A 17,632-nucleotide genomic window follows, 5' to 3' on the forward strand; every position below is an offset into this window, starting at 1 on the left:
GTGGCTTTTCCAAGATTTTCCTAGATCTTTAGTTCCATGGTTTGATAAAAACAAATCAAAAAGAATCAATGGGTGCTCTAATAAATTATGAAAAATAAACTATGAAGTGTGGTCGGCATGACATATCAGTTAATTCTTGTTAAAGACATTTGTCAATCGCGCGAATTAGCAGGACGGGGCTACATCTGGATCTGCAATGCAAACATTTAATGGGTTCTCTTGAATGTTCCTTGCTGTTGGATGGATCCTGCGGAAAAACATTTTGGAATTGGTTTTAGCTCCCTTAGCAATGTTCATTTCTATTTCTCTCTTGGCCTTTCTAACTTCCTTTTTGACTTGCGTTTGCAGTTTTGTGTACTCTTTCTGTGTACTTTCTTTTTGGTCCTTTTTTAATGCTCAAATTAAAGTGCCTTTTTTCGCTGAATATTTTTTTTTAATTGATCTATTAAACCATTTTGGCAATTTAGTTTTACATTTAGATTTGTCTACTTTAGGGATGTAATTGTTTTGCGCCTCTAGTACTACATTTTTGAAGAACAACCACCCTTCTTCTGTGGGTGCTTTCTCTATTTTACTCCAATCTACTTCTGTTAGTCTCTGTTTCATACCTTCATAGTTTGCTTTTTTAAAATTGTAAACCTTAGCTTTAGTCATTACTTCTGGGGTTACTTTTGTGGTTTTAAAAAATAAGTGAATATGTGAATAAGTCATTGAAATGACACACTTAGAACACCGATACCCAAAGATTTTGTAAGCTTAAAGTTTATTCCTTTATTTGAATTTATTTATTTTAATTTAAATGCGCATAGGAGCCAGGTATCCATTGTGAAAGTTCAAGTGCTATAATTATTTTCGCTGCATTTTGTGAAGTGCATTAAACGATAAAAAACAAGTTGTGTTGAAGCAAGAGGCATCATCACATAATTAAAATAAATTATTATTATTATTATATAAACCCAAGTGTATCTCATTAGTAAGATACATACAGAGCTGCTATATTTTCTCTTTGAGTAGATACTGCTCCCATCGGTAATCTGTGTCTTATCCCCAGGAATTGTTTGGTTTTTTTTCTTCATTTTTCTTCCTGAGTGTTGCTCCCGCATTGTCTCCTTCTCTGTAGGAGTGGAGAATTTAAATAAATGAATGAATGAATGAATGAATACAAAGATGTGGATGTTCTTCTAAAGGTCTGAAACAGAAAGACACAGTGATTAAAGCGGTGCCATTGGAAACGATGCAAGTGTAAAAGTTGCCGAGGTGCTCCAATCTTCCTCCCACTCCACCGGCGTGGAGGCGCGGCGTTGTGCGCTTTGACGAGCGGAGCGCTTTCCCTTTACACGCCCTGCTTTACAGCAATAGGAGACACAGGACTCAAATCTTATTCGAGAGGCGCACAGACAGGCGCATTTGTATGCTTCGTTAGAACCACAAATACCTAAACCCATTAACATCGGCGCACAGCGCTGGCTTCCGGGGGACATTATCTGTTTAATTCAAGAAGAAGCACCAGCATGAGGACGAAGATCATACAACAAAAAATAGATACAGATATCTGTGCACTTTGATATGGATGAGATTACATAAAGACTGCAGGGTGTGTGTGTAGAATATGTAGCCAGGCGTTTTTATCACATTGTCACAAGAGTAAATCTGGTTCTTCAACATATAATATTTACAGACTCATCGCGAATTGGTTCCTTTCTTATTCTCTCTTTCAATGTTTCAATAAGAAACTAAAATAACCGGAAAAATGCACAGCGAGTTCGGTCGCGTGTTTAACGTGAGACACTTAAAATAATATACATGGGTTTTTGTTTTTTTTTTTTTTTTAATGCAGTTTTAGAGCTTTTCTTTTTGTTTAGATATCACCCTGTATTAATTGCGCGAAGCACCCCCTCTCCCTCCATCTCCCTCTCCCTCGCTCCCCCTCTCTCTCCCTCGGATCCATTACCGCGTCTGTTTCCTCTAATCATTGCAAACGTTCTTGCCCAGTCTTGATTACATCTCCTTCATGACGCTTCGTTACGTCCGCACACCGCCATTGACACCCCCCCCCCCCAAAGACCACTAAACGGTGATAATCTCTATAGGACAATGTAGTAATGTGAATGTTTATGTATATAATGCAGTTCAAGTTATGCCACTAGAGGTCAGTAGCGCCCTACATACTTACCCTCTACCTAGGATACCGTGGGGTCGAGGAAGTCCTTAGAAAACACTAATGTGTAGGTTTCAACAGAGATTGTTCTAATAAAGACACTGTGATTAAAGTTATACTCTTGCATCTTGGATCTCGGGTTATTACATATGGCAACGAGGAAATCGGGCAACTTGTCTTAGGTCGTTGAAAACGGAGACAACGAAGGAAAGAGACAAGTGTAGCTGCATAGCTTCGGCCCAACCTGCTAACGTTAGCGAGAGCGCTCACAGACAACGGAACATGGCTGCCACGGTAGGAACAACCGCGCCGTTTGATAGTCAACTACAGACATGGGAGGAATATTGTGAAGTGCTGTCGCATTTTTTTGAAGCAAAAAAGGGTGATTCTCTTAAGTTCGGTGGGAAGCCAAACATATATTCTGATGAGAAATTTGTTAAGCCCAGATAAGCCAGGGGACAAATCGTTTGACGATTTAGTTGAACTGTTGAAAACGCACTACAACCCAAAGCCCAGCGAAATAGTTCAACGCTTTAAATTTAACTCGAGAAACAAACAGGCAAATGAGAGTGTGACTGAATATGTGGCAGTGCTACGAGAACTGGCTCAACATTGCAACTATGGAGATAGGCTAAATGAAATGTTAGGGGACAGGCTAGTCTGTGGTATAGACGATGATCATATTCAGCTCAGGCTGTTAGCCGAAACCGAGTTAACATTTGAAAAAGCACTGAAACTTGCTCAGGCATTGGAGACAGCGAACAAAGACGTTCAGGATTTACAATGGCAAAGCAAAGGAAGCAATGGTGCTAACTGGAAACATGTTAGCCAGGCTACAGTGCAAAAGCTAAAAACGTGGAGGGAACCACGAACTGGCGGAACTATGAGGGCATGTTATAGATGCGGTGGTGAGCATATGGCGAATGACTGTCGTTTTCTTAAGGAAATGTGTCACAGATGCGGAAAAAAGGGGCACATCAGGAAAGCGTGCAGGGCGAACTCATCTGTGGAGAAAACCAAACCTAGAGGGGGAGGAAAACAAAAGCAGGGAAAAGTGGAAAAAAACATGGGGTTCATCACATTAGCGAAAATCCTGAAACAGATGCAAGTGACGGTGAAGACGTGTTCATTATGAATAACGTAACAGAGACAAGCATTCCCAGGGTGGCGCCTATCACATTACAGTTAAAAGTGAACAAGTCGGATTTGCAGTTTGAGGTTGACACGGGGTCCAGTGTTACAATTATGAATGAAACAGAGTACTCCAAACTAAGGAATGGGGCAAAAGTACCTGAGCTAAAGACATGTTCCCTGCATCTCAGAACCTATACAGGTGAAAGAGTGAAAACACTGGGTACTGCAAACTTAACTGTACAGTACAGAGAGACTGTTAAACAGCTGCCAGTAGTAGTAGTGTCTGGCAAAGGACCAAACCTACTGGGCCGCGGTTGGATTAAGGAGTTGGAATTAAACTGGGGCACTGTAAACCAGATAGGTAGAGACAAAACAACACTCCAGGATGTGTTGAAGAAACATGAGAATGTATTCAAAGAGGAATTGGGGACATTGCGAGGCCCACCGGCTAAAATATATGTTGACAAAGAGACAACACCAAGGTTCTTTAAGCCAAGACCTGTGCCTTATGCTATGAAACCGAAGGTGGAGGCTGAGCTGAACCGCCTCTTTAGAGACAAAATAATTGAACCAGTGAAATTTTCTGAGTGGGCAGCTCCAATAGTACCAGTGCTAAAGCTTGATAACTCTGTGAGATTACAAACTTACTGTAAATCGGGTGTCCAAACTGGAACAGTATCCCATTCCCAGAATTGAAGATCTTTTTGCAAAGCTCTAAGGAGGGGCAAAATTCAGCAAATTGGACAAGAATCATGCCTATCAACAGGTAATATTGGATGAGGAATCAAAAAAGAACGTAAATATAAACATACACAAAGGGTTATTTACTGTAAACCGTCTTCCATTCGGGGTTTCATCCAGTCCAGCTATCTTTCAGAGAATTATGGAGGGTTTGCTGCAGGGAATTCCCCATGTAGCCATTTACCTGGATGACATCATGGTGACGGGCAAGAATGATCAGGAGCACCTGCAGATGCTAAGCGAGGTACTTCAGAGAGTGGAGGAGGCAGGCCTACGGCTAAAGAGAAGGAAGTGTACCTTTCTGGGAAGTGAGGCTGAGTTTCTGGGTCACAAAGTGGATGCCACAGGACTACACCCACTTAAGAACAAGGTACAAGCTATCCAAAATGCACCTGCACCTACCAACATAACAGAGCTTAAGGCTTACTTAGGACTGTTGAACTATTATAACAGGTTTTTAACTAACCTGTCAACACTGTTGGCTCCACTGCACAAATTGTTGAGAAAAGACACAAAATGGCAATGGAAAAAAGAGCAGGAGGCTGCTTTTGAGAAATCTAAAAAGCTCATGCAATCCACAGATATACTTGTGCATTACGACAGTGAGAAAGAGCTGATTCTGTCCTGTGACGCCTCCCCCTACGGGATAGGCACAGTACTTTCACACCTCATGCCGGATGGGTGGGAGAGACCCATAGGTTTTATGTCAAGAACACTCACATCAGCTGAACGAAACTACTCTCAGCTTGATAAAGAGGGACTGGCTGTGATTTTTGGGGTGCAATGGTTTCACAAGTATCTCTATGGTAGAAAGTTCACCATATGCACAGATCATAAACCGCTTCTTTCACTCTTCAACGAAATGAAGGCTGTTCCACAGATGGTGTCACCGAGGATCCAGAGGTGGGCTGTGACACTGCGGGCGTATGAGTACGTGATAGTCTACAAGGCGGGTAAGGACCACGGCAACGCAGACGCCTTGAGTCGTGTGCCACTGCCGGACACTTCCCAATCCACAGGTCTGGAAGACAGGGTGCTGATGATGGAAGACATAGCGATGGTGACCGCAGAAGAGGTGAGAGTGTGGACAGGTAAAGATTCCATACTGTCTAGGGTGAGAGAGTACGTTTTAAGGGGGTGGCCACAGCAGGGGGAAGGAACAGATTTTACACCTTATTCTGCTAGGAAGACAGAATTGAGTGTGCAAGATGGTTGTGTCTTGTGGGGGGCTCGTGTCATCATCCCACAGCGAGGACGACAGGCTGTGTTGGAACAGCTGCATCAGTGCCATCCAGGGGTTTCGCGCATGAAGGCTCTGGCCAGAAGTTATTTCTGGTGGCCCAAACTAGATGAGGAGATAGAGACACGGGTAAAGGCATGTAGCAAGTGTCAGGAACACCGGAAAGCACCAGCCACAGCCCCGCTACATCCCTGGGAGTGGCCAGACAGACCCTGGAAGCGATTGCACCTAGATTATGCAGGACCATTTATGGGGCAGATGTTTTTGATACTCATAGATGCTCATTCCAAATGGATGGATGTTTACCCGGTAACTTCAGCAACATCAGCTGTTACAATTGACTGCTTGCGAAAAAGTTTTAGCAATCAGGGATTACCAGAAATGGTAGTTTCTGATAACGGCACCTGTTTTGTCAGCTCAGAGTTCAAGGAATTCATGAACAAAAATGGCATTGTCCATGTTACATCAGCCCCGTTTCATGCATCTTCCAACGGTCTCGCAGAACGAGCCGTTCAAATATTCAAGATGATGATGAAGAAAGCGGGAGAAGGAAGTATGTCAACTAAAGTGTCAAGGGTACTATTCAGCTATAGGTTAACACCTCAAACTACCACAGGACTCTCCCCAGCAGAGATGCTACTAGGGAGGAAACTTCGGTCTACGCTTGATTTAGTGCATCCCGATTTAAAGAGAAAAGTAGAACTTAAGCAGAATAAACAAAAGGAACACCACGACAAGCACACAAAGGGGAGGAGTTTTGGAGACGGAGACTCTGTGATGACAAGAAACTTCAGTTACGGTCCCAAGTGGATACCAGGAGTCATTGATTCAGGCCGTGAAGGCTTCCGGAGCGACCTCGCGGCTTGATGGTTATTTTCTCTTTCAGGGAACCGGGCTTGCATCCATTACCTATCATTCCCTTTCAATTCGAAAATAACCATCAAGGTATGGGAACAGTGTACCCAAGCCGTCGCGAGGGAGGATTCTCGGCAGTAGGACAGACTTACGTCATAACACAACTGCGTAGGCAATACATCTAGGCATATGCGGAGCTGCGCCTCAGCGTCTATGCTCGCAATGACATCTGTCCTAAGGTGGGATAGTAAACACTATATTGGCATCCTGAGGTGCCATAGAGTGTAGTACAGATGCTCCAAACAATGGAGCAGAGGAATCCACCGCATTTAATATGTAAAACCTCATAAAAGTATGCAGTGTAGCCCATCTGCCTGCCACGCAAATGTCAGACACTGGTACTCTTCTAAAGAGGGCCCAGGATGTTGCCATAACCCTAGTAGAATGCGCCTTCAACTGCCTGGTGTTGGAAGGCCTGCAGATTCATAAGCTAAATTAATAGCATCTACTACCCAATGGGAAAGGCGTTGTTTAGACAACAGCTGACTCAAAGTCTTAGAACCATGGCATATGAACAATTGTTCTGTTTGCCTCACAGTCGTTGTACGGTCAATATAACATCTCAATGCCTGCACGGGGCAGAGCATGTGTAACCTTTCTTCCTCTGGGGATGAAAAAGGAGGAGGATGGAACGCCATCAACTCGACCGGCTGGTTCATGTGGAACGGGGATATGACCTTTGGCAAAAAGGCTGGATTTGGGCGCATGGAGAATTTAGAACCGTCTCCTGCAAAACGAGTACATGAAGGATGCACTGACAGTGCATGTAACTCGCTGACACGTTTAGTTGACACCACTGACAGCAGAAACACGGTTTTTATAGACACAAGCTTCATATCCACTGTGTGGAGAGGCTGGAACGGTGCCTTGGTAAGGGCTTCTAGCACCACGTCAAGGCTCCATGACGGTAAGCTGGTGATTCTTGGAGGTCACAAGCGTCTTGCGCCTTTAAGGAACTGAGATACCAGAAAATGGCAACTTGGTGATAATCCGTCAATTCGTACATGGCAAGCTGATATGGCGGCTAAATACACTTTAAGTGTAGAGGGAGACTTCCCTTCATCTAACAGTTTTTGTAGAAACTGTAATATCACTGCCATAGGACAAGAGATTGGGTCAAGGCCCCTCGCCAGACACCAGTCCTGGAACAACTGCCACTTGTACACATACGCGACCTAGTAGAGGGCGCCCTAGCACTCTGAATGGTCAAAATCACCGCCGTTGAAAGCCCTAAGGCTGACAGGCGCTCCTGTTCAGGGGCCAAGCCCATAGCTGCATGAGCTTGGGGTTCGGGTGACAAAGCCATCCCTCGGCCTGGGACAATAGGTCTCCTCGCAGGGGAAGCTCCCACGGTTGACCGTGCAGTAACTGCACCACGCTCAGAAACCAAATTCTCCAAGGCCACCGAGGAGCGATCAGAATCACTGTCGCGTGCTCTACCCTGACCTTCTCTAAGAGGGCAGGGAGCATCGGAATCGGTGTAAATGCATATAGGAGGACTGGCGGCCATTCGTGAGCCAGTGCGTCGACTCCTAGGGGGCTGTCGGGGTCCCTCACTGAGAACCATAGGGGGCAGTGCATGGTCTCTCGCGAAGCGAAGAGATCCACTTGCGCTATGCCGAACCATTCCCAGATGCGTTCTACCACCTGAGGGTGGAGACGCCATTCAACTGCCAGAGGGCCTCCTCTGGATAGGAGGTCCGCTGCTTAATTGGCTCTGCCCAGTAGGTGAACCGCGTGCAGAGAGGTCAAACGTGGCTGTGCCCATAGCAACTGTCGTGTTACCATTTGGTGAAGGTGTGGGGACCGTAGGCCGCCCTGGCGGTTGATAAACGCCACAACCGTGGTATTGTCCGACCGCACCAACACGTGCTTGTCTAGGAGCACTGGCAAGAAGTGCCGGAGGGTGAGGTCCACTGCTCTGAGTTCCAGAGCATTGATGTGTGCTGACCTCCAGGGTCCTGACCACACTCCGCGAGTCCCTGAGCCGTTCCAGACTGCTCCCCAACCTTGGTTGGAAGCGTCGGTCGTAACCACTTCCCTCCGGAAGATGGGACCCAAGCGCACGCCCTGGCGGATGTTTGATGGAACTTTCCACCAGCGTAGTGCTTCCCAGCAGGTCTGGGATACCGTCAACCTGCGGTGTTTGTCTCTCCGCGGATGTAACGCGAAGGCATTGAACCAGGCCTGTAGAGGTCTCTGGTGTAATAAGCCCAAAGGAAGGGCTTGTGAGGCGGCAGCCATCAGCCCCAGCATGCGCTGACACAGCTCCATGCTGATTGTTTCCCTTAATCTGAACAGGGAGAGACACCGTTCCAACGAGGCAACTCTTTGTGTCGACAAGGTTGCTTCCATGGACACTGAGTCCAGATGCAACCCCACGAACTCGGTCTGTTGGCTTGGCAGGAGGCGGCTCTTCTCTGAATTGACCTTCAAACCCAGCCGCTGAAGATGGTTCGTAACCATCACTGTGTGCTGTGCCAGCTGCTCCTTCGACTGTGCGCAGAAGAGCCAGTCATCCAGATAGTTCAGCAGTCGGACACCTTGAGCCCGCAAGGGAGATAAAATGGCATCCATACATTTGGAAAAGGTTCGAGGAGCTAGTGACAGACCGAATGGGAGGACACAAAACTCATACACCCTGCTCTGGAATGCGAAACGCAGATACTTCCTGTGACCCGGGCAGATGGGAACGTGAAAGTACGCATCTGTCAGGTCCACGGTGGTGAACCAGTCGCAGTATCTGACTGACTGGATGATGTGCCTGTGTGGAAGTGGTGTGGGTAATTCACTGACCAGGAGACAGACAGGTGTAATTGAAAACACCACACAGGTGCCCAGTTTTATTTCAGGGGCGCGTTGGGTTTCTTTAGCCCTCAGAGGGCGCTGTTGGTCCGTGGTCTGCTTACCAACTATGGTAAACAGAACCACGGGAATACCAAGCAATGGTAAACAGTTCAGGTGCACTTGCAGGTTCTTCAAAACAATACTGCAAAAATCGAAGGCACAAAGAAACAGGAAAAATAAAAAAGCCTGTGCGACCCGGATCACAGTCCTACGCTGCCGGCTACCTAGCCTGCTCAGCTATCCTTATTCAGGGATCTGCCCAAGGGTTCCCCTCCCTCACTGTCTTGCTCTGAATTTCCGTTCCGTTCCGCTCGGTCGTAGACCAGCATTTCTGCGCACTCTGCACGTTTAAAAGGGCAGATCTGAGGAAACAACAGAGCGTTAATTTATAGGGCTAACAATCTCCCAAGATGCGCCTCTCAGCCATTCAGAGAGGGAGAAAGTACACACACCCACTTTCCCACCTCCCCGTGTCACTGCCATGACTCACAGGCGGTTGCTGCACAACTGCCGCCCTCTTCCTGCAGCCTGTGAACACGCCAGCAGAGTCAGCACAGATCTCTCCCTGTTACAGCCTGTGCGTAAGCATCCTGAACGATAACCGCCATAGGTATCTGTTCAGTACTCACAGATCTAAAATAGGGCGGAACCCGCCGTCCTTTTTGGGCACTAGGAAGTATTTGGAATAGAACCCCTGGTCGATCAGAGCAGGGTCTACTTGTTGAATGGCACTCTTCCTGAGCAGTGTCTGTATCTCCACATTCAGAGCTGAGGACTGAACCGAATTTTCACTGCAGTTACAACCACCCCCCTGAAGGGGGGAGGCTTTAACCGGAACTGAAGGGTGTACCCGGTGGAAATGGTTTTGTGCACCCAGATGTTGTTGGTGCATTGTTGCCAGAACTGGAGCTGTGGAACAGTATCAGGGTGGGCTAATAGCTGCCTGGATGTCTCAGGGCTGCTTTGGCTGTGCTCGCTCACGAGGGCACCATTCTACACCCCGCGGTCCAGCAAGTGGAGGCTGACCGCACACTGCTGCAGCTGAAGGAGGTGTCTTAGCACCCCGCGGCCGCAGTAGGTGCTGTGGTGGTGTTCTACGTCACTGTAGAATCTTGACAAGGAATTGAGCGATCAACGCCAATTCCACCCTCAGAGACGCTGAAAGTTGCTCAGGGAGGTCTTTCACCAGCGACGCCTGGTAGACTGACAGGAGGCTGGCCACATTGAACAGTCTGACTGCCTCTAAAGCCGCTGCATAGCCCTTCTTTAAATGAACCTCTGTGATACTGCACTGTCGATTAGGACATGCAGGGTCCTTAGTTAGGCCCGAGAGCATCTGTGTTTTGACTGGGGCCGCGAAGGCAACATCAACTGGTGGAAAAGACACCAGTCCCACCTCACTCTCTCCGCTTTCCGTGAATTTGCTGGTGAAGAGGCTGGGGCCCCCCAAGTGGGCTGCACCTCCTTAATAAAGTCTGGGAAGGCTGGGAGAGTACTGGGCTGTGGAGAGCGAACAGATGGCGACTCAAACAGCGACCTCCGAGGTAATTCTACAGCTGGCCACTCAATCCCTAAGTGCCTGTACCTTGATGGCTATTTTCGAATTGAAAGGGAACTTCAGTTTTTTGTTCTTCTTGATAATTCACAAGTGTAGCAGAGTTGCGCAAAATGTAAACAAAAAAAAAAAACAAGACTGTGTTTCGTTGTTTTGCATGCAGTCTGCTCAGAGGAGCACGCCCAGCACTGAGGTGACACGGGGCTTTTGACTTGTTCTTTTCCTGCTCTGTAGCAGAGTGGCGCAGCGGAAGCGTGCTGGGCCCATAACCCAGAGGTCGATGGATCGAAACCATCCTCTGCTAGCTTCATTTTCTTGTGCTGGCAGAGTAGTTTTCCTAAAAGATTAACTGAGGCAAGACATTGTTATATATTTGCAATCATCGAAATATTGGACATACTGAATTATAAGCACGTTGCTGGACACATTCATATCGAAACACGTTAAAAAGTGGAAGTGTTTTGGTCCACCGAATTCCCATAAATAAAGGCGTTACATCAGAACTTGTGTTTACTCCCACTTACATGGAAAGTGTCAAACTTTGTATTCGGCCTCATAACGTGTTAGGAAATGTAAACAGCAGGTGAAGTCGATCCTGCTATAGCATATTAAACGAGGGCATTTCACATTTGAGCTACTTCCAGTAATAGATCGTTTACTGTTCTCAATGGTCCGCACTCCAGCCTGAGACTTGCAACATTTCCAAAGTTCCGGAAACTTTAATGAGGTAATTGCTGTAAGAGGTGTATCCATTAATTGCAAAGCCTTCTTAGCATTCAGGTTACCATTTAATTTCCATTCAAAGAAGACCAAATATATTTCTTAACACAGATTGCATTATTGTTTATGTCAATAGATTACTTGCTGAAGACACTGAAAAATACATTGAATAGATTACTTGCTGAAGACACTGAAAAATACATTGAATAGAAACCTCTGTTATTTATATTTATTCTCAAATAACACAACTTCCATTGCTAAAAAAAGACCTCCCTTTTTGCTTCTCTGAAGACATGCAATGGAGGGCGCACTAGCATACAAATTAGCAGACTGCGGGCGTGTAGGGCGGGCGTCTCTATTTACAAAAAATTGTCACACTTTGTATTAATCTCCATAATGCGTTGGTAATAATTATGTACATACATTAAAACTATTTGATTTGGAGAGGCATCGACCCCGCTACTTCTCACATGCTAAGCAAGCACTCTACCATTTGAGCTAATTCCCCTGCAAGTGTCCCTTCTCTGCTCATAGGTTATACCACAGTTTGATAGGAGTGTTCAATTGTCCTACACTGATTTTATTGACAATATGGTCTGCCTTTTGCAAATTTTAAAAAATGAATGATTTAACTAAATAGCAAATGATTCGGCTAGAGGTATGTTTTGAATTTCTTCAAAAAGTAGTATCAGCTCGTTGATTCATTCGCTTTTAAAATTCCCCCCTGTGTTCTGTGGGTCGAGCTTGCTTGACGAGGCAGGCAATGCGCATGCCTAAACTTACTTTTCTATCACACGAGAAACTGGAAGAAGGGAACACATTCTGAGTGCGTATCTCAATGGTAGAAACGCATAAAGAAACCATCAAAGTAGGCCTACAAGTGTTCAGTTGTTTGTTTAAATCAGTAAGCAAATTTCAAATTGATCATTGGTACTGTTAAAACAATTTAGGAACACTTTAATTAGGGTTTGACTAATATAAGAATATAGTCTCGTGATATGCACTCCGCTGGTCTAGACTGAGCTTAAGTAAAGGCATTACATCTGAAAAGAACTTGTGTTTACTCCCACTTACAAGGAAAGTGTCAAACTTTGTATTCGTCCTCATAACGTGTTAGGAAATGTAAACAGCAGTTGGAGTCGATCCTGCTATAGCATGTTAAACGAGGGCACTTCACATTTGAGCTACTTCCAGTAATAGATCGTTTACTGTTCTCAATGGTCCGCACTCCAGCCTAAGACTATGATCCAGTGGCTGACAGAGAGGTTTTTCAAAGTAATATGTTATTTGGAATATTAAAACAATCAAGTTAAATAACATGTTTGGATTCAAAATATTTTTAGTGACTTCCTAGTGAATCTTTTTATAGTAAAATGAACACATTTATTCCTATTAAAATAAGTATAATGAAATTGTCAGAAGTGGGATTTGAACCCACGCCTCCATTATGGAGACCAGAACACCCAATTCTTTGGAAAGACAGAGTCCTTGAGTCTGGCGCCTTAGACCACTCGGCCATTCTGACACACTGTGGCTTTTTTCTTAGAAAACCGTATGATTTATTTCAGCACAGACTAGGGTTGTGTATTGTATCAAGGCCTGATTGATTTATTACGCACGCACCAACTTTTGCTCAATGAATGATGTAATGACAACAGTAAAACTGTAAATGAAAGCTGATTAATTTCAACAAACAACAACTTTTTAATTAAAAAATCTTGTAGCCTACTTCAATCGGAATATTAGCTTGCTGTATTATATAAAACCAAAAAAATAAAATAAATAAAAGTTTTGAAAAAAAAAAATGTTCAAGTGGAGTGAGGACTAAAAAATGTAACTGTATGTATTTCTATTTATTTATGATCCACTAGACAACATATTAAACAAGATGAACAGTAAAGCCTGAAGCACAATATTGCAGAGATGTGTATTATATACACTTTCAGCATGATTTACAAAAAGGGGCAAACTAATAACTAAATTGCAAAGTGATTTCAATATTTCCAAATCACTTAATTTAGATGTGTTGAAGGTTCTCTCAGTGTTTACACGACTCGTTTAATAGAAACCCATAATCTCAGTGACCCACATCAGCTTTTGGGAATCATTGCGTGAGCTAGTTCTTATTTTCCCTCTTTTAAAATCAGGCTGTTTGTGTCTGTGTGGAGTCTGCCTTTATATTTTTGACTGTGCAAAGCCACAGGACTTGTGTGAGCGGGGCCTCCGTTTAGAGGAGTAGCGCACGTCGCCTTCACTGGAACTTTTATTTGTAGTTTCTGGATGTTTTGCTTTGCTTTTTGTACACTCGGCTGTATGTCCTCCATGAGTTCCCATAGCTGGTAGCGTCACGTGAGTGTGTGTGTGAATAAATCCTGAGTGCCTGTGTCTCTGTGCCTCCCTCTCTGCCTCTCACCTGCCTGCCTGCCTGCCTCAACCGCTGGGAAACACACACTTCAAACACACTGGACTGAGAGAACTGACTTTTTATCTTGCTTGAAATGAAAGGAAAGTACTTCTGATTGTGCAACCATTCTTTCAATTCAGTTGTATATATTAACATGTCTGCACCTCAAATAGATGGAGGACTGAGCGTGTGAGTCTTCTTTATCTCACTGAGGTTATAACATATATATGATAAAGATAAAGTTATCTCAATTTAAGAAACATTTTTTTACATGAGGAATTTGTATATTCCTGAATGAATTCTTATTTCTTTATTAAGGAGCAGCACATCAGCGTTATTGAATGCAGTTTATTCTTCATTGTCTTGCCTCCTGTGTCATCCTTGTTACCCACCTGGTCTTCTTCATTCCTTATGTGTGCAGCGGCTCCCTGGAACACATGTCTCAACACTTATGGGCCAGTTCATTGTGATCATGCAGATACCCCTCATAGAGATCAGGAAAGCTGTCACGTCTGCTGTGTTTCACAGATTTTCACGTATTCTTTTTATTCGGTCTTACTTATTTTCTATTCACTCTGCACACACTCTTAACTCAGGGGAGACGTTAGGAGGACAGAGATGTTATAAACTCCTAGTGGTTTATGTTCGAGCACTGGACGAGCTGTAAGTATGTCCATATAACCTTTATTTAATCGGAAAGTAAGACACTCAAGACTCATTCATTTTAAGTTTTACGAATCAGAGCAATGCTCTTTTGCTTTATTAAAATGCTTTTAATATTTGGAAAAAGGTAGGTTGATCAGACCTCCAAATTCCAATACACGCAGTTTATAAGCACCCACTTCTATATTTCAGTTTCATTCAATATAACACTCTCTAAAAACCAAAACATAGTTTCAAAACCTTATAGCAATGCAATCAATACATGTAAGATATAATAATGTTAGTAATATGCTTACCTCCTATTAAAAGGAAAAGTAGCGTGAACAAAGGAATCAGTCTGGTGGAGATCTGCAAGTGATGGACCACTTCACCCTGTCAAGCAAAGTTCTTGATTGTGGTACCCCTCTACGAAAAGTGTGAGGTTTTAAAGGATTCGTCTCCATAGGAATACATGGAGAATCTTTATCAAGTCTAATTCTTATCTCTTTGGCACACAACAGCCTAAAAATTTAGAGCCTTGTGCCAACAATTAATTAAAATATAACACCTGGTCCACACATCCGATCATGATCTCACCAGCTCATCTCTCAACCCCTCCTCTATCTAAAAAGTTAGGTGAAACAAAGAAAATATTATGTTGAATATATAAGTGTTGTTTGAAATATATACAACACTATAGTGTTATGTTGAGTATATAAGTGTTGTTTAAAGTATATACAACACTAATGTTATTTTGAATAGATAAGTGTTGTTTGAAATATATACAACACTATTAGTTATGATTATATTGATTATATGTATTAATGTCTAATAATATATTCCCTCATGCCATTCTATTCTTCAAATTAGTAATTCGTTTTTCCTTCTCTCTTTACAGGCGTGTGCTTAACAGATATTATAGGGAACTTCCATCTTATGTTTTTCTAATGTAGAGTTTCTCTTCATGGATATTCTACTTGTTTTTTATTTAAGTGTAAGATTATAATGTCTCTGTCCTATGAGTTTCCCAACAGCACGAATTCAGCAGTTTTAGCTAAATTCATGCTGCTAAGAATACCCAGAGAACAGTTAGATGAATTCGGCTGAACTGTGTATGATCTCTTATTTTTTTCAGCTGCACAAAAACCAGCTAAAACCAGTTTTCTAGTTGTGCGCTTAGCTTTCCAATTTCCAGCGATAATCAAGGTTCCTCCCGATTTTTCTATGGCGAGAAGACACTCTAACCTTGACGCTGTTTGATAAGAGAACTCCGCTCTTTGTGCCAACTATCCCTTTACTTCCTGGCACCACTTTAAGACAGGCTCACAGCAAGTTATAAAGTTTTACCTTCTTAAAACCCATCTTCTATTCTTTTTCTTAAAATTACTTTTTAAGCTTCTTATTTTATTTTTCAAACAACATCCCTTTATGTTGCATCATCTTTTAACTCAGAGTCAAACTAGACAGTTTATTCCCTATAGAACACGATTACTAACTATTTTAAATGTAAACCTATCTTGATGAGAGACAATTTCATGTATATTATTATAACAGGCAGTGTTAAGCATATGGTCTTACACACACAAATATTTTATAGTAAAAAGCAAGCATATCAAACCTTATTTCAATATTGAACAACATTTTCTTAGGCTAAAAAGGGTGCTGTAGAAACTTAGCATTCAATTCTGGGAATCAAGCCCATCTTGATAAGAAACTGCCTAAAAACTGGCCACTTGTATCAAACTATACCAGCTTCTACTGCATGATTTTATATAAAGAAAATACATAAGTTTCACAATTAAGAATTAAAACAGCATTAAGCGTTACTTTTGATTACACACTTACACAATTTTCCAAACTAAAGATTATACAAACAATACAAAGGATTATAACACATATTATTGCATTAATACATTTCATTTTAAATAGGCACAAAGTCAAGGGTTTCAGCTCGCTCCCAGCAGGACTCCACTTCGGTCTCAGGTTCAACTCGGGTAGGCTCAGTGAACACGACAATAGGCTCTCGAATCCATCGTCTCGCATCACAGGTGTGAGTCGCCATGGCGTTGACTTCGTACCTACAAGACACTTGTACACGCTTAGCAGGGACACCTTCCTCACATTCTAATTTTCTCAGATGTGCCCATTTTACTAAGTGACCCTTTCACAACTCATGCATTCAATCCTCTTAATATCTTTTGGGTTTACATTTAAATGAGAGAAAGAAACTCCTACAGAATCATTGCATTCAAACAGATTCTACAGTGTTTAGCCAAATGACTGCATGCCGGACAAAGTCTGGGCCCAGTCACTGATGACTTGCTTTGGCACATATTACATGCACAATTAACAAGAGGATTATGTTTTAATTTATGTGTCAGGGTTACTTCTGCACCATGTACAAAAGTTCTGGATCTGTACACATTGTTACTATACACTTCTTTATGCTCACATAGAGACACTTTAGAAGGGATGCCATTCATCCAGAATACAGTAGGGGTCCAAAACTCACTGTTATTCATATTTTCTGGTATCCAATTACTGTTCTGCCTCACATCATCAGTGGGCAAACTCAATACAACTGAATCTGAATCAGTTGATGAACCATGAGCCTAAGCTACTGAGATTTTCCATACAAAAGGATTCAATGTTTTACTGACCAGCCTAGCTGATTCAGCGTTACTTGCGACAAAGCACTCAGAGGCTAAACATCAAACTGCAGGAAGGATAACACCGTGTAACAATTTATTTATTTATTTATTTATTGTTCCTGGGTAGTAAGTGTTATTTCCTAATTTCTTATGCCTCAAAAGTATAGAAAATGGCTATTATTCCCCACAAACTTTGCTTTTGTGACCAGGACAGGTACATTTCAAAATATCACTATTTCCAATGAGAAAACTGGCGAATTTGTGTCTTTTCGTTCAAATAAAAGTCAGAAAAAAACAACATATGAATCGAAATTAACATGTATTTATACTAAAGTAATACAAAAATGACTACAAAAGATTTAGAAGTGAGTAGTTTTTCGAGATTTACGATTATACTGTAAATTTAAATTGGAAATAGTGATATTTTGAAATATCACTGTCCTGGTCACAAAAGCAAAGTTTGTGGGGAATAATAGCCATTTTCTATACTTTTGAGGCATAAGCAATTAGGAAATAACACTTACTACCCAGGAACAAAAATTGTGTTATATAGTGTAATTTATTACTAAATTTTTTCTTCATAGCTTAAATCACAAATGTTAGCTTACATTTAGTATTTTCAATT

At 42.8% G+C, this 17,632-nt stretch overlaps 2 non-coding genes across 2 annotated transcripts; one reads left to right on the forward strand and one right to left on the reverse strand.

The window, feature by feature from the left end:
- The first annotated feature begins 10,822 nt into the window (after window positions 1-10,822).
- Window positions 10,823-10,894, forward strand: trnam-cau. The gene has a single exon. It is a non-coding gene; the product is annotated as a tRNA-Met (tRNA).
- A 1,829-nt stretch (window positions 10,895-12,723) lies between these two features.
- trnal-caa lies at window positions 12,724-12,835 on the reverse strand. The gene is made up of 2 exons: window positions 12,798-12,835; window positions 12,724-12,770 (listed from the first exon to the last, which is right to left on the reverse strand). It is a non-coding gene; the product is annotated as a tRNA-Leu (tRNA).
- Window positions 12,836-17,632: the final 4,797 nt, after the last annotated feature.

The sequence above is a fragment of the Polyodon spathula genome, unplaced genomic scaffold (assembly GCF_017654505.1).
Source record: "Polyodon spathula isolate WHYD16114869_AA unplaced genomic scaffold, ASM1765450v1 scaffolds_2302, whole genome shotgun sequence".
Taxonomy (NCBI): domain Eukaryota; kingdom Metazoa; phylum Chordata; class Actinopteri; order Acipenseriformes; family Polyodontidae; genus Polyodon; species Polyodon spathula.